This window comes from Ursus arctos, unplaced genomic scaffold (genome assembly GCF_023065955.2).
Source record: "Ursus arctos isolate Adak ecotype North America unplaced genomic scaffold, UrsArc2.0 scaffold_22, whole genome shotgun sequence".
In the NCBI taxonomy this organism is placed as follows: domain Eukaryota; kingdom Metazoa; phylum Chordata; class Mammalia; order Carnivora; family Ursidae; genus Ursus; species Ursus arctos.
In genome coordinates, this window is record NW_026622897.1 from 47,189,475 (window position 1) to 47,217,215 (window position 27,741).

A 27,741-nucleotide genomic window follows, 5' to 3' on the forward strand; every position below is an offset into this window, starting at 1 on the left:
GGGACTGCCATTGTGATGTTTTGATTCCAAGCTTTTTAAATCATCAACCAAAGTCACTATACCTTTGGAGTCTTCCTGGAGAATAATACCCATCTGTTTCTTAGTGACTGCTGCTGTGATCAATATGAAGGCAGTATGATTTTATTCTGTTAACAGTTTGTAGTGCTTTGATCACCTTTATCTGCTTGAGTTGGTTATATCCTAGTGGCAATACTCTGAAATCAGTCCATTTCTTAATTAGAACTAAAATCTATGTACTGCTTTATAGGAAAATTTTCAAGGGTTGTTTCTTCTAACATGTATAATCCATAATATAAGACTCTTTCTTTGGTGATCATCAAATATACTTTAAATACATTTCAATGGTGTCTAACTTCTAAAATATTAAATTTTCTGAATCATATTTAACAACCATAAGTACAAGTTTTCAAGGGATGTTTTCTTATTTTCTTGCTATTGACATCCTTTGTAGTTTTAAAAATTAGTTTTAGAGAAGTTATTTTGATAGGGTGCTCCTAGAAAAATCATTGTGTTAGGACCCTATGGATTATGACTTCTTTTTATCTTTAGTTTTCAGTTATACGCATTTAATAACAACCTGATTTAATAACAACCGCAACATACTTCTTTGCTAGTTCTGTCTTCAAAAGATCTATGTGCAGGTATACTTCATTTCTGTTTTCATATGTTTTATTCTGCCCTCTGTATTTGTAACTTTCTCTAAAGGAAACTAGGGGTAAGTAAAATAACCACCCCCCTCAAGATGTTGAAGTTCTAATCCTCAGAAATACATGAGGCTAAATAACAAAGAAGAATTAAAGTTACTAATCAGTTTACTTTAGAATGGAGATAATTTTGAATTATTCATGTAGACCCAAATGCAATCACAAGGGTCCTTAGAGGTAGAAAAAGGTGTCAGAAAAACACAGAGGGAGATATGATGGAAGAATGGTCAGAGAGATGCAATGCTGCTGGCTTTGAGATGGAGGAAGTGACCATGAGCCAAGGAATGTAGGATGTTCTCAAGAAACTGGAAAAACCAGGAAATGGATTTCCCTAGAGTTCCCAGGAAAAAAACAAAAAACAAACAAACAAACAAAAAAACACACCATCCTCTTAAAACCTTGAGTTTAGGCTACTGAGATCCACTGAGACTTCCCTACAGAACCGTAAGACAGTATTTTTGTATTGGTTTAAGCCACTAAGTTTAATGGCAATTTGTTATAGTAGCAATTGTAAACTAATAAAGACACCCCCACAATCATCTCCTCTTTAAATTTCCCTTACTCTACTCTTTCCTTACTGGCTGCAAGTTATACATATATCTTTACAAAACCAGTCTGAGTCCTCTTTAGCTGACTCTGTGAGCAAACTCAACTACTAGAAATGTTTCAAGTACTAGTTTTTTTTTTTTAAAACTATATTTTAAAAATATCCATTAATAAAATCTACTATCACTCTGGGGTGAACCTACATTCTGGACTCTAAAACCAAGTCATAATCAGAAGTTGCTTAGCATTCCAATTCTTTTTTTTTTTTAAGATTTTATTTATTTATGTGACAGAGAGACAGCCAGCGAGAGAGGGAACACAGCAGGGGAGTGGGAGAGGAAGAAGCAGGCTCCCAGCGGAGGAGCCCGATGTGGAACGCCGGGATCACACCCTGAGCCAAGGCAGATGCTTAACGACTGTGCTACCCAGGTGCCCCTAGCATTCCAATTCTTGACCAAGTAGTACTGTTATGGGTGGAATTTTATCCCCCAAAATTCATATGTTGAAGCCTTAAGCTCCAGTACCTCAAAATGTGAACTTATTGGGAAATAGGGTCATTGCAGTTGTGGTTAGCTAAGCTGAGTTCATACAGGAGTAGGGTGGGCCCCCAAACCAACATAAAAAGAAGATATTTGGGCACAGACGTGCACATAGGGATAACATCATAGGAAGATGAAGTCAGAGATTGAGGTGATGCTTCTGCAAGTCAAGGAAGACCAAAGATGGTAAGCAACCAACTAGAAGCTAGAGGAGAGAGAAAATGAACAGATTCTTCCTCACAGCCCTCAGAAGGAATCAACCATTGACATGCTGATTTCAGATTTCTAGCCTTGTGAGACAATACATTTTTTGTTGCTATTTAAGCCGCTTAATTTGTGGTACCTTGTTATGGCAATCCTAGCAAAGTAATAGTCATATATATATGACTTATATATCACCATTATATATGCTTATATATCACCATTGAACAAAGCTAAATGATTACTAAACCAACCACAATGATACCTGCAACAACACACAAAGTTCAAAGACCTCCACAGTCTAAGATCACTAAAATCAGAATCTCTATTGGTTGCTTATTGAATCTCAAGTGACCAGTTCTCTTTTGTAGGGAATTTTGCTTTATGACCATAAATTGAACATTTTGAGGATGACCTTTAATAAAACCCTTCTTTCCTTCTGCATTCTGAAGCACAGTAAAATATAAATATATATATATAGTAATCTGATGAATATTAAATGTTAGTATCTGCTTTATTAATAGCAAAGCTGGATTTGAGCTGGCAGCTAGAGCTTCTGACCCAATTTGAGCCTTTCCATGTCCTCCTAAATTTAGACATGCATCTACTCACCACATGAAATTCTGCTTCATACTCACTCAATCCTGGCAGACAGAAATCCTCATGGAGTGTGGGGCCAATCTATACTTTTTTCCCTATCTCACTAATCAGATAAGTCAGCTCTTCTTCCATATGGAGGGTTTGTAGAGAGTGGTGGAACTGGTGCAGAAGCCTCCCTAGTCCTTCCTTGTATTTGGTGTAGAAAGAAAAAAAAATCCATTATTCATAAAAGAATATGGAAAGAATTTAAAAATAAACATATTTTATTAGTCCATTAAGGTTGCTACAACAAAAATACCATAGCCTGGGCAGTTTATAAACAACATTTTTTTTTTCTCCTCCATAGTTCTGGAGGCTGAGAAATCTAAGACCAAGGCACCAGCAAATTCCATGTCTGGTGAGAGCCTACTTTCTGGATCACGGATGGCTTTCTTCTCACTGTTATCTCACACGGTGAAGGGGCAAAGGGACTCTCTGGGGTCTCTTTTATAAGGGCAGTAATATCATTCATGAAGGCTCTACTTTCATCACCAACACATTGGGGATTAGGTTCAAATATATAAATTTTCAGGGATACAAATTTTAGTCCATACCACATAAAAACAAATGAACAAAACTAGACTGCTTGTATTTAACACTTAAAGTAAGGTTAGTCCCTGTCCTCAACACCAATTTTCTCATTTAGGCCTCACTACAATATTATGTGATAGAATACATATTACTTCCCCACTGAAATTTTGCCAATTGTCCAAATTACATCCTTTATAGGAAAATAATCCAGTTCTGAATCACACATTGCATTGAGTTGTCATGTCTCCTTTATCTTCAGTACAGAGCACTTCATTCCTTATTCTGTGATTAAGTGATTACAGATGACTTATTTTATAGAAAGTCACTCTATTTAGGTTTGTCTGATGTTTTCCTGTAATATTTAGTTTTTGGATCTTTTCAGGAGAGATCTCTTAAATGTTGCTCTATATTCTCATTACATTCTATAAGATTACACACACTTTTGTTTTTTTTCCCATTATAGTTGATGTTCATTTTGACCTCTTGGTGAAGGGGATGTCCTTTGGTCTTCTCCATTTTAAGATTACTCTTTTGCTCTTTCTAATTAGTTAACTGTTTTTTGGTAGACTTACTAAGGTAGCTAAATTTCCCACTTCCTATCAAACATTTAACTTGTGCTGTAAATCCCTATGCTGATATTTCTTCTGCACAAAAACATTCCTGGTCCTGTATTTTGCACCAATACTTCACACCACATAAATATCATCTCCCCTTATGGACACTCCTTGAACTTGATCGAGCTATAATACTTCGCTCTATGTAAACATAGCTCTCTGCTCTCACCCTGGCATAAATACCTACCTTAGTCCCCCTAATGGTCTGGGAGCTGAATTGTTAAGAGAAGAGAAGGTATTAGAGGAGGTAATCAAGAGAACATAACCACCAGTTGACCTATGAGCTGGACCCAGGCAATTGGAGGCCCCTTCCCCATCTCCACCCTTAAAAATTTATGTTTTGCCCACCATTCCCGTGGTGAGAGCATTTTCAAGGACATAACCTTGGGAGAACAATGTATTGTTGAGACCATCTGGACAGTATATGTGATTAAAACCAGTTAAGGCCTCTGTATAGACATTTAAGATTCTGGCAGCTTGGTGTGGAGATTCACTTGTCTTGTAGCTGCCCATGATAGGCCTTGTATGTTTCTTCCCCTGTTTATTAAACCTGCCACCTACCAATATGGCGTGGTCTGCTTTCTTCATTCTCTCCTTGTCCACTGTGTATGGGGGGCAGTTTGCGAACCAACAAAGGGAAAGAACAGGAATAATCATTCTGTTGTAAAGATGAAGGACAATATAGTATGATGGAGGAAAGTTGAGATATAGATACTTGAGTCAAGGTTTTTCACTCCTTTGTTCAACAAATTCATTGTCTGCTGAGGAGACAATAATGAAGAATGGACCCTTTATGCTGGTAGATCATAATGTGATAAATTTAATTCCTTCTTTGTCATGTACAGGGTACTTTATCTAGACAATTTCCTGTCCTTCCCCCAGCAACTGTTGCCTTAGCTGAAAGTGAAAGTTTTCCAGAGGATTCTCCATAGTTTTTTTATTGTTTTGATATTCTTTGTTTTACTGAAGGTCAGTGAAAAGGTGCTTGATGTAGAAGCTGTGTTTCTCCTGACCAGCATTTATGGCTTTCATTGTGCTCTTTAAAGAGCCATCTCATTTCATATCCAAATTAAGTTACCGATAGCATTGAAAATAAAATCAATTTTTCTTTATCATTATTCTTGCAATTGGATACCTCTGTGACTTTTATGACTTCATTATATCAACTAGAAGTAGAACCTGTTATTAGATTTTCAGCTTATAGTGGGAGGAAAGTCTAGGATATATGGTGATTCAATTATATATTCAGCAAGTGAGGAAATAACTACAGTATTGGTCTTTGGATCTACTGTGACCTGAACTTAGGCATAAAACTCCATTCATTATCTGGCCGCCAGAAGACCACATATTAACTAATGGACCATGGTGGCATCTTGGGTTTGCAAGGGTTTGTCAATCTAGTGCCAATTTAAGTTCTTCTTTTCCTCAGTGCATAGTAACCTCAGTAAATGGCTGCATTCTGTTTGGAGAATTCTTAGAAGAAGAAAATTTAAAGTACATGGTTGTGACATTGTTGTAGGGTGTTTTCTCAATGGATCTCAGTCTTCAAACAAGGTATTCTGGTTTATAAATTGAGTTAAAAGCCAGAAATCTCCATGTTGGCCACCAGGTGATAGATCTAAATAATAACATAACAATTTTGAGAGGTCTAAATCATAAGCAAACTGCCAGTTGAAATATAGATGTTCAGAAATAAATGGAGACCATGTTATTGGAAATTGAAAGAAAGAAATTGCTTGTTATATAGTGGCAGAAAGCTTAGCAGAATTATGTCCTATAGTTATGTGAAAAGCAGAATATGTCAGTGTTTACCTTGGGTATTTAGCTAAGAAGATTTTCATGTAAAATGTTGAGGAAGTTGTCTGGATTATTATTGCTGCTTGTAGTAAAATAAGAGACTGAAGAAAGAACTGTTAAGCAATTAAAAAACAAAAACAAAAACAGATCTTGATGATTTGGGAAATTCTCAGTCTATCCAGATTGCAAAAGATACTAAAATTAAGAGAGTCACTGTTAGTAAAGCCTGTTCTGTAGAGAAAGCCAAGTGTGTGCCTGAACAATCCTTTGTTAGTGCCTCAGAAGAATCAATAAGTCAAAGCATTCAATCACGAAAAGGGCTTTTTAAAGAGATTAGGCATGCAGTTCGGGTATACCCAAAGCTATCTCAGCAGGAGCCAGGAGTAGAGATGAAATTATCCAAGAATGAGCTGTGGAGGAGCCTCATGTCTAATGGAGTGAATCTCATGACATACATGGGAGAACTAACAGAGTTCTTGAGACTCTACTAACAGCAGTAACGCTGCCAGCTTGAACTGAAAGGGATAAAGAGAGAATAAAATGAAAACAGGATGCCAGACTCACAAAATTATACAGGCAGTAAACAGGCTGATAAAATTACTCAGCTTCAAACATGTACTATCCTTCATGAAATAGGGAAGACGCCTTTGATGTTGGAGCCACAGACTCGGATGGAGGAGCCCTGATCTACAAAAGATTATCCCCAGACCTTGAAACCTAATGGAGTTTGTCCAGATGGATTTCAAAATTTCTTGGGACTAGTGTCATCTTTTGGCCTTCCATTATCCCCCCTTTTGAACAAGAATGATTTATCCTATGACTGACCAGCTACTGTAGTTGGGAAGCAGGCGACTCTTCTGATTTTCCAGCTCTACACATAGAGAAGAATTTTGTTTGAGGATGGATCATACCCAGAATCTCAACCATACCTTGGGGTGCCTGGGTGGCACAGCGGTTAAGCATCTGCCTTCAGCTCAGGGCGTGATCCCGGCGTTCTGGGATCGAGCCCCACATCAGGCTCCTCTGCTGGGAACCTGCTTCTTCCTCTCCCACTCCCCCTGCTTGTGTTCCCTCTCTCGCTGGCTGTCTCTCTGTTGAATAAATAAATAAAATCTTTAAAAAAAAAAAAGAATCTCAACCATACCTGATTTTGAAGTTTTAGTTGATGAGACTTGAGACATTTGAGTTAATGAGATTTAGATGAGATTTTGAACTTTGAATTGACACTGTTAAATGTTGAAACTTGTGAGGACGTTGGGATGGGGTGAATGTATTTCGCATATGGAACGGTAAAAAAAAAAAATCTGCCAGTTAGAGTAGTGACTCTGATAGGGTAAATAATTCTCTAAAAAATGGCTGTGTCCTAATCCATTAAACCTGTGAATAGGGTAGCTTACATGGCAAAAAGGGACTTGCATATATGGTTCTATTAAGATAAGAATGTTGGGATAGACAAATTCTTCTGTATAAAAATCCAATATAATTACACAGGTCCTTATACGGGAGGCAAGAGGGACAGAGTCAAAGAAGGACATATCACTATGGAATCAAAGGGAGACAAGATGTACTGATCAAAGCATAGGTGAGAGACAGAGAAAAAGTAAGACAGATTTGAAGGTGTTTTTCTGCTGGCCTTGAAGTTGGAGGTTGGGTCCACGAGCCAAGGAACAACAGTGGACCTTAGACACTGGAAAAGGCAAGGAACAGATTCTCCTCCAGAGGCTCTGAAGAGAAATACAACCCTGCCAAACTGTGATTTTAGGACTTTTGACCTCTAGGACTGTAATATGATAAATATGTATTGCTTAAAGTCACGAAGTTTGTGGTAGTTTGTTAAAGTAACAAAGAGAAACTAACACACACTTCAAGTACTACTTTAAAAAGTTGCCCATTTTTTCATTTCTAGGGGCATTGTAATTGGTTAGCTATTTCAAAACATCTCAGTGGGTCAGTGGGTCAAGGCATTCTGATTGCCACTTTGTCACTGCTGCCCATTATAGTAAATGTGACAACCCTGTCATTGTCACTGATGCACTCCTTGTCACTCAGTCTCTACTATTGCACAATCCCATCAGCACCGTTGACATCAAAGAGAACATCTCTATGGTGGTTCTCCAACCTACAGAAGTAGCTCTCAAAGAGCTTTTCTGGAATATTAGTGCTCCTCTCACTAATTATTTTTTAATGCCTTGGTGAAATTAATGTTCCTCTATACCCTCTTGAAAGATGTAAGGGGGAAGGGGTTGTAGAGTTTGTCTATGATGAATGAACTCAAATATTCCATTTTCCAAAGTTTGGGATTCTATCCTCTACATTATGATAGGGAGTTCTGGTATCTCAACTTCATTAAATGAAGACCACTATTGAATTCTAACTTTAGTCAATCAAATGTCAAAAATTTTAAACTTATGGCCTCATAATCTAGCACACAAAATCTAGAATCTCTGGTAAGTATAATCATGAGTAAATTTGGTCCAATTCAATGTAAATATTCCATTTTCCTTGGTCTAATGGCCTTAAAATCTATTCCCACATATAGTCAATATATTTTGTGCCATATATTTAATGACAATGTAAATTAGAAGAAAAATTTTAATTACTTTTTAATATAAGCTACTTCTAGAGTCAGATTTTAAATTTTTTCCTCTGGAACATACTTAAATCTAACTCTAGATAAGAGTCTAGTGGCAGGAATTAATTGTGTTGAGTTTTGCAGAGGGTATGTACCTCCTTATAAGATACTCATCCCAGGGTGAGTTATTGAAGGGTATCTAAGGAAAGGAAACCAAATATCCTGAGACACAAGAAGTGGGTGTACTTCTACTTGGAAGGGAGACTCAGAGAAGCCTGTGGGTTCCAGATTTATCAGTTTTATCTAAATTCATCTGTATGATATTCTTCCAAGTCTTATGTACTCAGTAATGAGTATTTTTCAGTATTTTTCACATTAGGGGATTTGTGGGGCTGTGAATTGGTCACAAGTTAGGTTCCATAGGAAGCAAAGTTTCAGATGACTATTAGAATGCAGTACAATTATTAGAGAATGCCTCTGGCATCAACATGTGTGGAAGGTAGGGGAAAGAAGCCAGACTGGGCCTCAGCCAACCCATGGGGAGCTTTTCTACCTAAGACACCTCTTCAATATTATGCCAAGTGGAGATAAGGGGACCTGGTCTTTATACACTGGCATCAATCAGTCATTGGAAATGCAGAATTTCTCTAAAGTGAGGCCTGACCTTGGGAGAGGCATTTGTCTTCAGTCAAGGTATTCCCCAAAGAGAATGATACAGCTGATGTCCCTCTTCTAGCACTGAGAGCAGCCGTGAGAATAAGATCTTTATTCCTCAAGGGAGATATGGGGTGGAACATCAAAGCACCCACCACAAAAATCAACTTATGTAGCAATTCTGCAACACGTACAATTACAATTTCAGTGAGATCAGCCTTGAAGCTACAAAACTAAGAGATTCCTTTAGGGTCAGGATAGAAGCTGTCTAATTTTCTGACCAAGATTTAAGCTGTGAGTTTAAAGACCTAAGCTTACTCTTTTTATTTTCCTCCATTTGATTTCAGTGCAGTCAAGAGCAGTAGCTCACTTTACTGTTCTTGTAGTCACTGTTGCTGCCACAATAGTTAATAACATAATAGCTTTTTGGTCCCTCCAGGAACTTGTTTCGGTAAGGACATTATCACAATCAACCATAGATGATAATTTGATTAATTATGATGCCACTGCATGACATGATTCTTAGCATCCTATTTCCCATTTTCAAGGAGCTTGCTTTTGTGTTCAAGCCCAAGGACACAATCAAACCAATCACAAAACCCCATCTTTGAGTGTCTGGGTCCCGGAGCCTTCCTGGTACTAATTTTTATATCACTCAGGATTTCTGTGAGGAGACAGAGATTTAATATAAAATAGAGAATTTAATATAAATAATTGCTTTCCAGGACTGGAGAATTGGAAAAGCAAAGAGGAAACACTAAGTTAGTATAGAAGCAGTAACTTCAGAAAGCAGCTTTTGTGTTCAGGGTCAGGGAAGATGGGGGAAAAAAACTAGGATTATTAGAATTTAGAAACATAGAGGACGGTTCCTTCAAAGTTGGGATTCAAATATAGAGGAGGACTCCTGCTCTACCAGTGTCAGGAGCAAAGCATCTTGGGCAAGGTCCTCTGCTGAGCTGGGCAGTAGCCAGCTGCTGCTAGTATCCCTAAAAGAGTATGATGAGGCTGGTCCTGCAATGTGGGGGGAAAAAAAATACAACCTGAAAAATGGATACAGCTGTTGTTGCCAGAGTAAAGGACTACCTGATTGATACTAATAGGAAGCAAAATAGAAAGCAGCAAATCCCATCTCTTTAGGCCTTCCAGTCTCCCTCTAGCACTGCCCAGGGCAAAGCCTAACAGGGAATGAGCTGGCAAAATGGAAATGCGATTTGCAGAATCTCAGCTTTCGCATCACAAAGAGGAGAACACACGTAAGTCTGAAGCTAAGAGACAACATATGATTCATGAAGGAATCGTATGGAAATGTTAAAATAGAGACAATGTGTTTATATGCAAGAAATATTTCCTAGACATCTTTTATGGGATGTGGAAGTTGTGGATTTAGCACCTTTAGCCCTTGCCTCCTACTCCTATAAAGGCTAGAAATCAAAATACTTGGCTCTCACTCTTCCTTGCAATTCCAAGATGTCATTTCACTTATTTCTGACCAATGAGGACAAAATAACATACATTAACAAATGCAGTCTTACTTTTTGCACTTCATCATTTCCTCCCATCCTTTGTAACTCAGATATAAATCTCCAACATCATTTAGTGACTATAAATTCACCAACTTGAGGATGAGATTTAAAGACTGGCAGAGCAGAAGACAAGAGTTTTTTCCCTGACAGTACCTTTGAGCCACTGTACTACCTAAATCCCAACTTCTTTTTTTGCCAGATGATAAACCTACGTTTTATTTAAGCTGCTTTGGTCAGGTTTTCTATTATTACTTACAAACCTTAAGGAACCCAAATCTTAATGCATTGTAAAAGTCTCCAGTAATTTAGAGGTAATTCATTTATAGTCTATTCTCAGAGACATATATTTTACATGGTAAGATTAAGGAATTCGGAGGGGGGATTGTTTTGTTTTTGTTTTTATTTTGTTTGAAGTCATAAATTAACATAAGTTATCTTGGAAGATTATTAAATCTTTCTAGGTCAAAAATCTTCCCATCTATAAAATTTGCTGCAGATTTTGATTAAGTCAGATTATCAATTATAGATTAAATTCAAGTTTCCTCTTGAATAGGAGAGGATGGAATAAGTAAATGCTGAAGTAACAGCGCTGAGGACTACAAAGCATTGTTGAAATCCATAAAATGGCATGAAAAGTATAAAAACAACATGTCATACATGGAATTAAGCATATGGGAAGCACTATAACACTCATGTGTTAGTGTACTCGGTGACAAAAAACCAATTTGAAAGGTCAACCCTAGAATTCTGGCTTCAGCTCCAACATTTAAAGTGTTAAGAAGTCCTCACTACCATTGCAACAACAGAAAAAGACAAAATCTGACTCTCAGCGACTTTTCTTTTACACAGCAGAGAATTGAGGTCACAGGGCAAACCGACACCTGAAATCTGGAAAGAAAAGTGCTTCCACACAGATACAGTAACTGAGACCTCCTGGGACAGAAACCGCTGGAGGAACAGACAAATGATAATTTTAACTGGGTGATGGACATTAAGGAGGGCATGTGATGTAATGAGCACAGGGTATTTTATAAGACTGATGAATCACAGACCTGTACCTCTGAAACCAATAATACATTATATGCTAATTAAAATAAATAATAAATAAATAAATAAATAAATAAATAAATAAATAAATAAATTTGTTGTATTTTAAAAAAAGAAATGATAATTTTAATGAATTTCTGGAAACTGCTTGTGGGCTACATGAGAGTAAGAAAATCCTGGGAGGGCCACAATTTTGGCGTCCTCTACACTAAGTTTTTGCATCCAGAAACACCATCAGTTCCTCATATTGAGGATATGAGAAAGATTCCCTCATGGTCTTGGGATGAGGAGGGAAAGAGTAAACATTGTGAAATAACCACAGCCTTATTAAATTTTTTTTTTTTACAAAAAGCCCCTGATCCAGTTCAAGTGGCTTGAACAGCTCACAGTTCTGAAACTGGATCCCAGGTGGGGAGAGAGTATTACTCCCAATTCCAGCAGCAGCACCAGCCTTTCTGTCTCATTTGAGGGAGAAAAAACTAAAAAAATAAATAAAATTTAAAAACATAGTCAAGACTTCTGGTTTCAACTCCAGAATGCAGCTCTTAGAAGCTGTCATTCCTGTCCTTACAATGAGAAAGAAAAAAAAGTGAACAAACTGAAAATCAATGTCTTTTCTTGGACCCCTTAGAGAACTGAGATCACAAAGGCAAACCACCACTAAAATCTGGATACAAAGGCTAACAGAGAATCACAGCTGAGATCAGTTCACCTAGAGTAGGGCCAGTGGCGTCATAAACTGGTAGGAACATTTAAATAGTCATTTTGTCAAATTGCTGGAAGCTGAGTATGGAGTGGTATAAGAATAAAAATTGGGGTGGCCCTCAGTCTCAGGATAGCTCTTACTTTCATGGCTTTTACCTCTAGCAACCTCACCAGGTTCTTAAGGTGAAGAGCCAAAAATGATACCCTTGGGGCTCTGGCATGGGGAGGGGAAAAATAACCATTGTGAAATACTCCCAGAGCATTCTCCATAATAAAGACCAACTCTCAAGGTAAAAACACTTCACCAGAGCCTTATCCAACCAGAGGGACTACCATTTTTTGGTCCACAGCCCCCCTCTAACCTTTCTGTCTTACCTATGGGGGAAAATGTAAGCTAAGATACCCTTGTTAAGGTCACAGCCCAGGTACACAGACCCACTATAAAACTGAGATCCAACTGTAACATTAAGTGTAAAATAAATACCCATGAGTCCATACTGATATAAATAAATGATTGAATAAATACATAAATGGGGAGAATTGATATATCTCCCATACAGAGAGTTCCAAGTTATTTTATGTACATGCTTCCCCCTCAAGGAGGTGGAGCATAACTCCCACCTCACACATACGAGCTGTGGATAGTGACTTTATTCAAGAAATACCATAGTAATAGGGGGAAAAAAGTAACCATATAGTGGAGACACTAAAAAATATTACCTCAACCAGATGATCAAAGTTAACATCAACAATGATAAGTCAAGTTGATAGTATGTGCCTTTGACATGACGTTTTGAAAATGGCATTTTACTTCTGTGGTCTTCATAAAAACTCATACCCCAGGCTAATCATGAAAAGAATATCAGAAAATCCCTCTTAAAGGGCATTCTACAAAATACCTGATCAATAACCTTCAAAACTGTCAAGGTCATCAAAAACAAGGAAAGTCTGAGAAACCGTCACAGACAGCCAAAGGGGACATGGCAACTAATTTCAATACGGTATCCTGTAACAGAGAAAAGACATTAGGTAAAAACTAAGAGAATGTGAATGAATTATGGACTTCAGTTAACAGTAATGTATTGATATTATTTTCTTAGAGTGACAAATATACCACACTAATATAAGATATTAACAATTAGGAAAACTGGGTGTAGTGGCATGGAAATTCTGTTCTTTTTTTTTTGGAGGAAAAAAATCACATCTTTATTTTCACTAACCTGTAACTGAAAATGTAACATTTCCTTCGATTATAAATGGAGGCAATAAACCACAGCAATCTTAGTAGTACTGATGACTTTGTCACTAGTAGAATTTATAGGTATTTTCAATTAATAATCTTTATGGTTGTTGCAAATATCTTGAAATATCATTTTTTTTAGTGGTAACCATTAGCCTAACTTTTATTTTATTTTATTTTATTTATTTATTTATTTATTTATTTATTTATTTATGTATTTATTATTTTAAAAAATATTTTTTATTATATTATGTTAGTCGCCATACAGTACATCCCTGGTTTTTGATGTAAAGTTCGATGATTCATTAGTTGCGTATAATACCCAGTGCACCACGCAATACGTGCCCTCCCTACCACCCATCACCAGCCTATCCCATTCCCCCACCACCCTCCCCTCTGAAGCCCTCAGTTTGTTTCTCAGAGTCCATAGTCTCTCATGCTTCATTCCCTCTTCTGATTACCCCCCCTTCTGTTCTCATAGGTGATTTTTTTTTTTTTGGTAAATCTAAAACTATTCTTAAAGTTCATTTTAAAAATTCAATCTACTTAAAGATTATCAGAATCTGAAATATTCTACAGTCTACTCATAAGGATGTTAGAAGTTTTATTCCTTTAAAATATTTTATTTGTTTAAATAATTTGCTAAGAAATTATGCTTAGCTCTGCAGAGAAAAAAAAAGATGAAAGAAGTTGATGTCCCCATGAAGCCAATATTTTATGTGGTGGAGGATAGTGAGGAGAGGGGATCAAGGAAAAATATGTTAATAAGGGTAACACATACTCAGACTACTTCCTGTAAATGCAAAAACTATGCTGCAACTTAAATTCAGTGAGATGACACAGTAAGACTGTCTATTCATTTTTTTAAATAGGTACATGCCATTTCTTCATAGTACTATTTCTTATGTTTTTTTAATTTATTTTCTTTTAATTCTTATGTTTATTAACAAACTCAAATATATTTAGCTATTCTATACTCTATTATTTGTGTGTTTCTTTTGTAATGGGAACAAACATAGTGCCAAGTTTTAAAAGCATAGGGGACTCAAATCCATATATAAGTGAAATCGTATGGCATTTGTCTTTCTCTGTCTGACTTCTTTCACTTACAATACCCTCTAGGTCCAACCATGAATCTCTGTGTTGTACAGTGGAAACTAATGTGAATGCTCAAATTTAAGTAAGCAAATAAATAAATAAATGCTACCCCCTAAAGTATAATTTGAATCACACATGCAAAAAATGTGTAGGAGACTGGAGTTCAAAAAGTTTGAGAACTGCTGACCTAAATCATGTATTTCTTAAATATCTTCTAAAGGACAGATTTCGTTATCTCTCAGACTTTTGTGCTTGTTCGAGCAGTGTATTTTATTTTTAATAGCTCCCAGTAGTTGAGGATGTGCTGAAACCTGTCTGTGCTCCCAAGGGGAAGATCTCAGCACATAGATTCAGGCTGTTTGGAAGCCAGACCCTCAGGCAGCAACTTTTAAAAGTGTGCGAAGTTGGGGGTGCCTGGGTGACTCAGTCAGTTAAATGTCTGCCTTCTACTTGGGTCATGATCCCAGGGTCTTGGGATTGAGCCCCAGGTCTGGCTCTCTGCTCAGCAGGGAGTCTGCTTCTCCCTCTGCCTCTGCTGCTCCCCCTGCTTGTTCTCTCTCTCTCTCTGTGTGTATCAAATAAATAAAATCTTCAAAAAAAAAAAAAAAAGTAGGGGTACCTGGGTGGCTCAGCCATTAAGAATCTGCCTTCAGCTCAGGTCATGATCCTAGGGTCCTGGGATCAAGCCCCGCATTGGGCTCCCTGCTTGGCAGGAAGCCTGTTTCTTCCTCTCACACTCCCCTTGCTTGTGTTCTCTCTCTTGCTGTCTCTCTCTGTCAAATAAATAAACAAAATCTTAAAAAAAAAAAAAAAGTCTGCAAAATCCTAAATCCTATGGGACTGCAAGTGTGAGCCCCATTGGCCTAGAGATCTAGTAGTGTTCCTTGGGTGGCAGTCACAAAACTCAGAGGCTCTGGATGAATGTGTAAGCTCTTTATTGGTAGATACCAGTGGGCTGGAGCAAGCAGAGGGAGAGCCCAAGATCGTGTCCACAGCCTACGTTCCTTGAGAGCAGCTCTATAGTCTACTAATACGTGCCAAACATGAAGCCTGTCCCTCGGGCCAAAGATCCAGGACAAGCCAGGACGCCCTCTTCACAGAGACTGGGGGAATGCCTCAGTGTACTGTCGGCAAAGTGCCCTGGGATTGGAAGTCTGTCAAGAACCATCGCTCAGTTTGGCACAGTCCTGTGGGACCCAGGAATGTAATCCAAACCCCCACTGGTCACCAGAGCCAGGAAATCAAGTTATGTCCTCTGGGTGGCAGTTGCAAAACCTGGACTGCCAGATGTAAAAACCAGGGCACCAGCCTGTGTGTAAAGGTCCCCTCCAGGAGACACTCTGGACTCTGGAATACTGCAGAAACAAAGTGGAAGATAGCATTCCTCCTCCCAATCTTGTGGAGAGGATATCATCAGCCCCTACATGTGTATTTAATCGGAAGCCAGACTTTCAGGCTGCAGTTATTACTAATAGGCATCCTTCACGGAAAGACTGAGTTCCTGGCGCTGTTGCCCCCTGCTGTGCCTGAGGATGGTAGCTGTTTCTGAACTCTTTGTCTTTTGATTATGACCTATGGGACCCACCAGCATAAACCCCACTGGCTGCTCAATGTAGAGGTGTCCCCTGGTAGCAGTTGCTAATATTGGGGCACCTGATGAGTGAGCTCCCTTCTTGTTGACAGTGATTATGCAGTCCCACGGAACAAGGAACCCAAGCTTCCCTGGCCTCCAGAGCCAGGTTGTCAGAGTCTCCTGAACAGCAGCCGTAAAGGACCGGGCATCAGCCGTAAAGGACGGGGCAGCAGCCGTAAAGGTCCGGGCACCAGACACACGTAAAAGCTTCCTTCTGGAAGATGCTGGTGTTGCGGAGCTTGACAAAGGGAGAGCGTGGAACAGCACCTGCCAGCCTCCATCCCTGCAGGGTGTTCCAGGAAGCTCCTAGATGTGTGTGCTAAATTAGATGCCTGCCCCTCAGGCCAGCGCTTTCAGATAAACTGAGGAGCCTTCTTAGCTTCAAGTCTGGGCGCTATCAGCTGCTTGTGAGCTGGGTCCTGGAGCAGGTAAGTGCTGGTTTGAGCCCCCTTTCGGAGCTGTCTCCCGGATGGCTACAGCTTGTGGGTCTTGAGACACGGGACCTTTGGTTTTCAAAGTTAGATGTTTGGGGGCCTGTCTCTCAGGTGCAGGTCCTAAAGTTGAGGTCCCTGATGTGGGGATCTAACCCTTCACTCCTCAGGGAGAGGTTCTGACTCTTAAATTTTCTCTTGGTTGTGGGTTGCTGCTGGGAGTGGGGTTTATGATGAGATTGTGTTCCAGGTTCTCCTACCTACTTCAGTGTAGTTTTTCTTCTCGTTTGCTGGGTGTGTAGTGGTTGCTCGGCCAGACTTTAGAGTTTTCTAAGAGGAAAGTATTCCATATGTGGCTGTAGACTCAGTGTATCTGTGGGAGGAGGTGAGTTCTGGATCTTCCCATGTTGCCATTTTCAACCAGAACCTCTAAATGTCTATTTTTGATAAAATGATCATGAAAGTTCTCTCTGACACTAAACTATCAGAAAGGTTAAAAAAAAAAAAAAAAAGAAAGCCATGCAAAAATTACTGTAAGGAGTTATTTCACGCAATAGGAATAGATACTATATGAATCCTAGGGTGAAAATGAGCTTGTATTGTTTGAAAAAGAGTAGGAAGGGTACTGTGGTTGGAAAAAAATGGGAAAGACAGAGAACTGGAAGAAGAAGAAAAGGAAACGCGGAGGGAGGTGAGGAAGGCGCAGATGGAGAGAAGGAGAAGAAAAATAGGAATGAGCTCAAAGATGTGAGCCAAAGGTATATCTTGTTAAAGTATATTTGAATTTCATTCTTGAGTGCAATAGGTAACTTTTAAAGAATTTTAAGCAGGTGTATTAAGTAGCTCCAAACCGGTACATTTTGAACTGTTGCACCTTAAAAAAAAAAAAAACTCATTATGTTTCATATTTTTGAGAGTTATCAATGCTTACCATCTCTTTGTCTTTTTCACCACTTTGAAGGCAATGAAATATCAAGGCTGATTAGAATTGTATGTATGACAAGAGTAAACAGGCTTTAAATTAGCTCTTAAGTGCATGAAGTTTGATGAATTATGATATCATTTTGGCCACTTATAAATCTATTTTTAATTTTCTTTTTGCATGATCTCTTTGCTGTTTTTTTTTTAAATAAGAGTCACATAGTGGGGTGCTTCCATATCAAAGTCAAGTATTATTTTTAAATTGCTTCTTTGAAAAATGTGCATAATTATTTTTCCTAAGGCTGTATATATTACCCAATATTTTCCTTATTTCACTCTTGGATTAATGGAAACTGGCTTTAGCCATGGAAGTTAAGGACTTTTAGCAAGATGTAACTTACCAGAAATAGTGGTAAGATATTGTGTAGGGGTCACTAGTTGAATATCATTGAGAATCAAAATTGAGGTGGAAAACCAAGGTTCCAAAATAAAAATAGGTAGTTAGATTTAGTTTGGAAGAAATGAAGCAAGGCAGACACTAGAAAAATTGGAAAAGTGTAATGAATCAGATTCTTTGTTAAATGAGTAGTAGTTTTTGGTATAATAATGTGTTATTATAATGTGATACTGTGTGGCTCTAAATGGCATATTTTTATGTGATATCAAGTGCTTGTCAGTACCATGGCAAGAGTTAGTTAGATGCTGACCTTTATATGGTAACCCCTCCTGGGTTCCTGAGAGACCATTTCAGAGATTCTATTTCTTGAATGAAATTAAATTTAACTTCACTCAAGTGAGTTTTGTTTAGATGCAACCTCATGATAAAGACACCACTGGAGAAGCGTGGTGTTTTCTTTGCATTCTTTATTTCCTTTCAGCTTTGATCATTTAGTAAATTGGATACAATAATATATTCTACAGGATTGTCTATGTTAATTTTGTGTAGAAAATCATCGTATTTATAGTTTCTTCTGAAGAGTTAGGCAATATCTTCAATTCTTCTAAGTCTTTGGAACTTTGCCTTGTTTTCTTTTGACATCTACATTTTTTAAATCCTTAGAAAGATGAATATAATATGTTATTCTTTATAAGGGATATGCATTCTGCCAAATGCTTCATGATCTCTCTAATGCCCGTACTGCAGGTTAAACATACCTATCAAGAGATTCTTTCACAATAATATTATATTTGGCACAGTATATGGCTCTCTCTATAATATTGCTGCTGCTGATCTGCCATTCTCTGGAGAGTTGCACATGAAATCAGAGACTAGTAGACTGATAGAGTCTAGCCCAGGCTGTGTAACTTATTTTTGAATCCCTCTAATAGTAGAAAACATATTACTACCCTAGGTTACTCATGCTGCCTTTGAGTGGAACTTATGGTTAGCAAATAGTACTTTCCGTATTTTCTTCTGATATCTTAAAGCCTCATTCACATAGGTCAGTATTAATGTTGCTGTGTTGGGTGTTCTGATGTTTTCTTTTGTTATTTTTTTCTTTTTCCTAGGCAAATGATCACTTTCTTTCAACATTCCCCAGTATGATATGGTATAAAGTCTTCATACAAGTGAAAATTATTTGTGAAGGATATGTGTACATTAAAGGTGCTTACATATATCTCAACAAAATGGAGTTTATGGACACAGAATTTGATTTTATACTTGAAATCATAATGAATGTTCTTTTTAGCGTAGTCTGATTTCTCTTGCTTAATACTTCTATCTAGGCATTTTTTGCTAATCTTTATGTTTGCTCAACCTAAATCTAGTAGTTCTTATTAGCATGTTTGGGGCTGAATTTTTGGAATAATTTATGTTAAGCAGTTTCCTAAACAATTTAGAGAATGCGTGGTCGTCTTTCAGCAGATCTGATGTCATCATGTGTTTAAGGTGACCATCAGATGTCTTTAATGAGTCGCATGGGAAGGTGGTACTCTGGCTCAGTAAGTGCCTCTGTGCTTCGGCAACATAAATGATAGTGAAATGTAGAACAAAAGAATCCAGGAAGTTAGCACTGACCAGAATTCTCTTATAAAAAGTGTAATCTTCAGTCAATTACTCTGAATTATAAACATAAAATACTTAGTATCTCATTTTATGAGTTTCAGCAAGACTCTGATAATAAATTTTAAATTGATTTTGAAAAATTTACGTTAAGGAATAGAAAGTGTCTTTAGTATCACACAGTTCAAACGTTCCAAAATAGGATCATGTCTGTGTTCAAACAGAAAGTTTTGGAAATGAATTCTATCTTTACCAACTGCTAAGGAGAGTCTATATAAGAACTGGTGATTATTAATCTTGTACAATATGCTAGACACTGTGTTCACTACAGTATGTATTATCAATACACATACACACAGATACACGTTACATTTTTCTACTTATTCTACTTTGTACAAGGCACATACAAAGAACTTGTATTTCATCAAATAAGTTTTTGTGTCGTTACCAGAAACACTTCATTAAAAAACAATGTACCAAAATGGGCCAAATTGTTGGTTTTTATTAGTATTCATTATAAAACCAAATGTTCATTCTAGTTGTAGAGGGAAAAGCATCTAACTTTGTGAACTTTCCGCATTTTCCCACATACTAGTATTTACATGATGTTCTGTTTTTGTGACCAAATTCCCATTGCTAGGTATTCATTTGTGTATGTGATGGCCTCTTTTGGTGGGGACAGAGAAGTTATCACTGGTCTAGATAGGGTGAAATTTTGTGCTCCTTCATTAGCCAACCTCTTAGATGATATGCTGCTAAACCTTAACACCATCAATCTAGAAAAGAGACAAGTTGTCAACAGGATGAGGGTTGTAGTTTTCAAAAGAAAAAAAGCTGAAGCCAAGGAAGGTTAGTTTTGCCTGTATTTACAAAATGATAAATTATTAGATAAAAAGGACAATATGAAAAAATTAATTCCTATTTTTTCAAATATTTAAGTATTGGAAAATAGATAATAAAACATTTGTGCAATTAAGTGAGTTTGTATTTTTATTTTTTGGTTTGGCTGTTGTATTTCTAAAGAAATATTTCTAAAAATCACACTTATCTGACTTTGCACCTGAATTTTCAATTCCTTTTTTTTCTTTTTTAAAAATGTATATCATGATTTTAGTAAGTACTGTCTTCTGGAACTCAATGGTGAAAATTCTTGAACAGTCAATGAAAGATAAAAGAGTATTGTTGTGTAAGGTGGTTCTAACAATTAGGAAGGAGTAGTAGGCATATATTTCATGCCCTTAGGAGAAAGACCCCAGGGGCGCCTGGGTGGCTCAGTCATTAAGCGTCTGCCTTTGGCCCAGGGCTTGATCCTGGGATCAAGCCCTGCATGGGGCTCCCTGCTCCGCTGGAAGCCTGCTTCTTCCTCTCCCACTCCCTGTTTGTGTTCCCTCTCTCGCTGGCTGTCTCTCTCTCTATCAAATAAATAAATAAAATCTTAAAAAAAAAAAAAGGGAGAACGACCCCATAATTTAAAAGTGGCAGACATAAATATAGTCTGTTAAATACTAGATAAGGTATAAAGACAAGAACATTAATATACTTAACCTTTGTGATTCTCTTTGAAGTCATTCTTAAAAATTCTAGTAAGGGTTCAACAAATTTCAGAAGTAAGGATCACAGTTACTCTTAAAAGGCAATTCAGTTGGGGAGGTGTTGTTCTTTATTCAATTTGTTTTATTCATATTTCTTTCTACAACGTATCTTGACAGAGTCATTTGTACACTTTTCTCTAGGTTAATCTACGAATTTGGGGCAGGTTCACAAACATTTAGTTCATAATCCTAATTTTTCCCTTAAATTCCAAATCTGTATATGTATCTTCCTGAGTCACCTTCATGCCACCTTCATCAGCAACACTCTGGACCATTGTCAGTATAACTATTGCTATTTTCCCTTAACTGGTCTTCCTGCCTTTGCCCCTGCAGTCTCAACACAGCAACCACAGTGTTCATTGAATGCTCTTCTCCTAGGTAGATGCCTCATTTCCTCAGATCTTTACTCAAAAGTCACATTTTCTGTGAAGGATTTCCTGATCACTCAAATGAAATTTTTAATGAACCAGTATTTAATATCCCCCTTTGTTTTTTGTTTTTTCTTGTATGATAAATATAGATATGTAGATACAGATAGATATCATATCTGTCTATATATATAGCATGCATGTTATATATAAAATAATTTAACTTAGTGATTGTATTTCTCATCCTCAAAAATATAGCCTCCATCATGGTAGTGGTTTTGTCTGTTTTGTTTATGAGTGTATCCTCAGTATGTCAAATAGTGCCCGACACAGAGTAGGCAGTGAATACATGTTTGTAGAGCAGATGAATAATTGAATGAATGGATTGATGAATTAAATAAACTAATTTTGGATTCTGTAAGGAAATGGATTTTAGGGGGCAAGAGATCAGATTGTTTTCAGTAGTCCAAGAAAGAAGTGGCTTGGTCTGGGGTGCTAATAATGGTATTGGGTCTGGGTGCTAATAATGGCGGCTTGGTCTGAGGTGGATTGGTGAGATGCAGAAATTTGGGAGTCTATTCTGGAGCCCAGGTGAAATATAAAGAAAGACTGAATATCTGATGACAAGAAGAAAAGCAAGGAGTATGGATAGTCTACAGATACTAATAGATTAACAGTTGATGGAATTTGATTCATATATACTTCAATTAAGTATAAAGCAAAATTATTAGCTAAATGGAAAAAGGAAAACTTGAGAAGAAAGGAACAATTAAAAAAATTTTTAGAAAGTCAGAAATGAAAAAAAAAAAAGAGATGAGAAATGGAAAATGCTGTCAGTAGGGTAGAATTACTGGTTAGTAGAAAGTACCTCAAAGCCCTGAAAATTATTTTCTCTATCAAATGATAACTCTAATCTATAAACACTGAGCAAATCTACTCAACATAACTTTTTATATTTTTTGACTACTATTTTTCTATTCTTTGCTTATTTGAGAAGATGAAATATTTATTTGGGAACAATGCACAACTTCAGAGATATATTTACATATTTTCCATTTAATTTTATGGCTATATTTTTCCTTGGTAGTCAGAATATCGTAGGTAATAAAAATTTAAAAATGCTGAGTGAAAACCCAAAATCCTTTGTCACTACATTATATTAAAGATTGTAAAGATAGGGACCTCAGAAATGAGCAGTTATACTTACCCAGCAACATTTCTGGCAAAAAAATACATATATATATAATACATATATATATATATATATATATATATAAAATATATATATTTTATATATATATATGTATTATATATATATGTATTATATATATAAAATATATATATTTTATATATATATATGTATTATATATATATGTATTATATATATATTGTTTTCTACGTGAAATATTTTGCACAGTTTCAGTAAAGACATTTGGTTGGAAAGTGAGGCAACACCGTAGGATATGATCAGGTCTGTTCTTCCTCAGAAACGTTATCATCTGGTCAAACTTTACTGAAAGTTGTAGATCTATTTTACACTGCATCCTGCTGTTATCCTTTCATACAAGATCAATTTTATCTGTTTTTTTAGAGAGTAAAGGAGAAATTTAAAATGCTATTAATGCCCATATTTTATTTTCAATAATTTTTTTACTTGGGTTGCTTCATTGACATGCTATGAAGCAGCCTAACCTTTGAGTAGAATCACCAAAAAATATCTGTAAGGTTTTTTTTTTTCCTCACAAACATTTAACCATTTGACTACATAAGCAGAGGTCCATAAAAAATAGACTATTATGAATGTTTATTTATATACTGGCAGGGGCATTTTTGTAGGCTTTTTCTCAGTTAGCCCCAAGACTTTATCCTATAGAGTATACTATTAATAATATTCCAAAACTGCATATGAGAAACAAAGTGTCAGATAAATCATTCTATATCACACAGCTAGTAAGTGGAATAATTCAGATTTGAATCCAATATTTTATTACTGTTTCAATTTCAGATTCTTTCCACCAGGCTATGCTATCTCTGTATCACTTATATTTGTTGTAAAGTGATTACAGTTAAGGCACTGTAATACAGGCTGTATGGGGCACCAAAGAATATGAGCTTGACCAATGCTTTTGTCTTCACAAAGCTTTTGATAAGTATAAGAGGATACACGCACACACTCACACGCACACACACAATATGACATATAATATGTGTAAATAAATAATAAGAAAAATCTTGCATAAGGAGATAATTATTTAGATCAAGACAAATGTATCAAGCATTTGTCTTAAGAAACATATATATTTGGTCTCTGCCTTAGCTTCCTGACAAAAAGTTCCTAAAACCCTTGTAATTTCCTGATGACAGTGATAGAAGCATCTTATGTAGAGCTCCTGAATCCCTTGTAATTTCCTGGCTGATAGGAATGTCTTTTATTCTAATAAGGCAGTTTTTGTTGGGCTCCTAGATGGATGCTGGTCACCAGAAATACCAAGTCATCATTAGAAACTTGAAACCTTTAGACTCACTGCCCCTCATCCTCTGGAGACTAAATTAATAATCATTCATGCCTAAATGATGAAACTTCTGTAAAAGTCCCTTAACAGTGGGATCTGGAGAGCTTTTGGTTGCTGAGCATCCACCTGGGAAAATGGTGCACCTCAACACACTGGGGACAGAGTTCCTGTGCTGAGGACCCTTCCTAGTCTCATACTGTGTACCTCTTCATCTGGTAATTTATCTGTATCCTTCATAATATATTTTATAATAAATCAGTAAACGTAAGTAAAACGTTATCCTGAGTTCTGTGAGCCATTATAACAAAGTATTGAAACTGAGGATGGGGTTTTGGGAACCTTTGATTTGTAACCAAGTTTGAAGTCTGGGTACCCTGGGGACCCACTGCTTGTGATTTGCATCTGAAGTGGCACATAGTTTGGTGGAATTGAGCCCTTAACCTGTAGGGTCTGTGCTAACTCTAAAAACTAAGTATCAGAATTAAATTGTAGAACATCCAGTTGGTATCCACAGGGAATTAGAAAAAATTACTTGCTGTGTAAAACCCACACATTTGGTGTCAAGTGGTGTGAGTAGAGGAACAGTTTTCTCCTAATAGGAGTCAGGTTTGATCTGCAGTTGAAAGATAGGCAGGGTTTCAGTTCCATTATGAGCTCCCGGTCCAGATATGGGAAAACATTAAGCATATTTAGGTGATGGCAAATTGAGCATTTATTTATAGTATAGAAGAATTGAAGTAGATACATAGTGGGAGAAGTGTTCTGAAAAGTAAATGCTATAGATACATTTTAGGATGAGGAATTTCGGCTAAACTCTTAAAAATATAAAAAAGAGTTAAATACAAATTTTATTATTTAAAATAAAAATAACAAATTAAGGAGTAAATGAATACATTTAACAATAGATTAGAAAGGCTAGGTAAAAAATCGAACTGGAATATGTGTCATTAGAAATTTTTCTAATTAAAATGTTGAGTACTCAAATACTTGGAGTTTCTGGAAAATGGCAAAATAATTAATTTATATTAGAATTTAATAAGTCAGGGATACATGCTCTCAACTTTAGAATAATAACTAAAAGAATAGTTGGACAATGCAACAATAAAGTTAGTAGAAAAAATAGTATTAAAAACATTTAATAAAGCCAAAAGAAGAAGGGAGAAGAAACAACATAAAAGACATGGTGTAAATATAAAGCAAATAGTAGTAGTGTAGTATATCCAAATATATCAGATATTATATTAAATGTAAATAAAATAAATGTTGTAATTAAAAGACAAGATTATAAGACTAAGTTTTTTTTTAAAAGATGTATTTATTTATTTTAGAAAGGGAGAGAGAGGGTGTGAGCAGGGGAAGGGGCAGAGGGAAAGAAAATCCAAGCAGACTCCTGCTAAGCATGGAGTGCAATGCAGGGTTCGATCTTACGACTCATGAGATCAGGACCTGAGCCAGAACCAAGAGTCAGAAACTGAGTATGGTTGAGTGTCTGACTCTTGATTTTGGCTTAACTTCTGACCTTAGTTTTCTGGGATGGAGCCCCCTGTCGGGCTCAGTGCTCAGTGGGAAGTCTGCTTGAGGATTCTCTCTCCCTCTCCCTGTTCATGCTCTCTCTCTGAAATAAATAAATAAATCTTAAAACAAAAGACTAAGTTTTAAACCAACAAACAATATTCATTATACACATGATACAGTTTTTAATACAAGGCTAGAAAATTATTGAAGAAAAAATATGGGAAGAGATGTACAGAGAAACTTTCAAAAAAATGCTGCATATGTTATATTAGCATCAGAAAAAATAAACTTTTAAGCAATAAGCATTACTAGAGACAAGAGTTTTCACAATAATAAAAGATTCTCTTAAAAGTAAAGATAAAATATGGCAAAGAATTAAATTCATAGCTACAATATATTCAAGGCAAAACAGCATAACATGAAAGAGAAATGGACAAATCCATAATCAAAGTGGGGGATGTTAACACTGTTCTGAAATCAATGGATAAGACAAGCAAACAAAGTCAGTAAGAGTAAGATCTGATCAGTATAATTTACTAACTTCAGTTGATTGCATATATAGAACACTACATCCAACAAGCTGAAGGATGTACATCCTGTTTAAGTGTAAGTGACGTAGTTACCAAAACTGGCTCTATGCCATGCCACAAAGAAAATCTTAATTTCAGAAGATTGAAATCAAGTAAAATGTTTTTTGTCCAAAGTGAAAATAAACTAGACATCAATAGTCGAGAGATTACTAGAAAATCTCAAATTGTTTGGAAATGCACTTTTAAATAACTTACTGGTTAGAGAAAAATTTCTAAAAGAAAATTCATACTTGTTGAGGCAACTAGATCTGAGCTTTGGAATGTGTATATTTAATGAACATATTAGAATAGAAGAACTACCATAACTTCTAAGCATTTACAACAAATTTTAAAACAGAAAATTAAACTGAAGCAAAGTAGAACAAAATAACAAAGATTAGAACAGAAATTAATGGAATAATAAATGTAAAATAATGATGATCAGTAAAGCCAAAATTGATTACTTGAAAAGGTTAATAATTAGATATAACCTGGAGAGAAGGACCAAATGAAAGAGAGTGAATACAAATTTCCATTATTAGGGAAAAAAAAGGACTATCATAACATGTCCTACAGGTATTAAATATATAATAGAAGAATATAATGAAATTTATTAATTAAAAAATCTACATAGAATAATACATTTTTTAGAAAATCACAATTCACTAAGTAAATGTATGAAGAAATAGAAAATCTGACTTATTCTGAATTTATGAAAGCTGTAGAATATGTAATTTTTAATCTTCCCACAAAGGACTAACACATCCACATTGCTTCATCAGTGAATTCTACCAAACATTTGAGAAAGAGATAATACAAATATTAAACTATATCAGAATAGAGAAAGAGGAGATATATTTTATAAAGTCCAAATATATTTGAAATAAAAACCTGATAAGAGCGTTATGAGAAATAAAAATGAGAGACTATCGTCTCTTATAAGCATGGAAACTAAAATCATAAAATATTTCCAAACCATGAAATGCAGCTCTGTTAATCTCTTTTTGTAATTATTTAAGAATGCAAATTTACTTTAATATCAAAAATAAGTTGATGTTGTTTACTAACAGGAGAAAAAACAAGTTCATTTCAATATATGCAGATAAAATTCAATATCCATTAATTATGAAATCTTTACACAAAATTGGAGTAGGAAGCACAATGTTTAATTTATAATAGGGTCTCTACAAATAATTTTCAGTCAACATCATGCATATGGTAATTTTTTGATACTTTCCTTCTGAAGTCTAGAAAGTGACAAAGTGCTAACTATTGTTACTTCTATTCAACTTGTAATTGATGATCCTAGCAAGTGAATTAAGGCATGAAGAAGAAATAAGCAGTGTCAGGATGGAAAAAAGTGATACAACTATCATTTTTTATATACCATATATTTGTATATTTCAAAATGAAAAATAATTCATAGATAAGCTATTATAAGATGAATTTAACATGATAAAAGCTCAATATAAAAATCAGCTGTACTAGGGGTACCTGGATGGCACAGTCAGTTGAACATCCAGCTCTTGGTTTTGGCTCAGGTCATGAGATCAGGGTTGTGAAATGGAGCCCTGTCTCAGGCTCCATGCTCAACACAGTGTACTCGGAATTCTCTCTCCCTCTCCGTCTGCTCCTCCCCCCTGCACACACTCTCTCTCTCTCTCTCAAATAAATAAATATTTTTTTAAAAAGTCTACTGTAGTTAATATAAATACAATACATAAACATAAAAATAATTTTTAAAATTATGCAAAATGAGAATC

At 36.1% G+C, this 27,741-nt stretch overlaps 1 pseudogene; it reads right to left on the reverse strand.

Annotated features, from left to right (window-relative positions):
- Window positions 1-15,899: 15,899 nt before the first annotated feature.
- Window positions 15,900-27,741, reverse strand: part of LOC113269466 (ubiquitin-conjugating enzyme E2 C-like) — a 113,854-nt pseudogene continuing 102,012 nt past the window's right edge.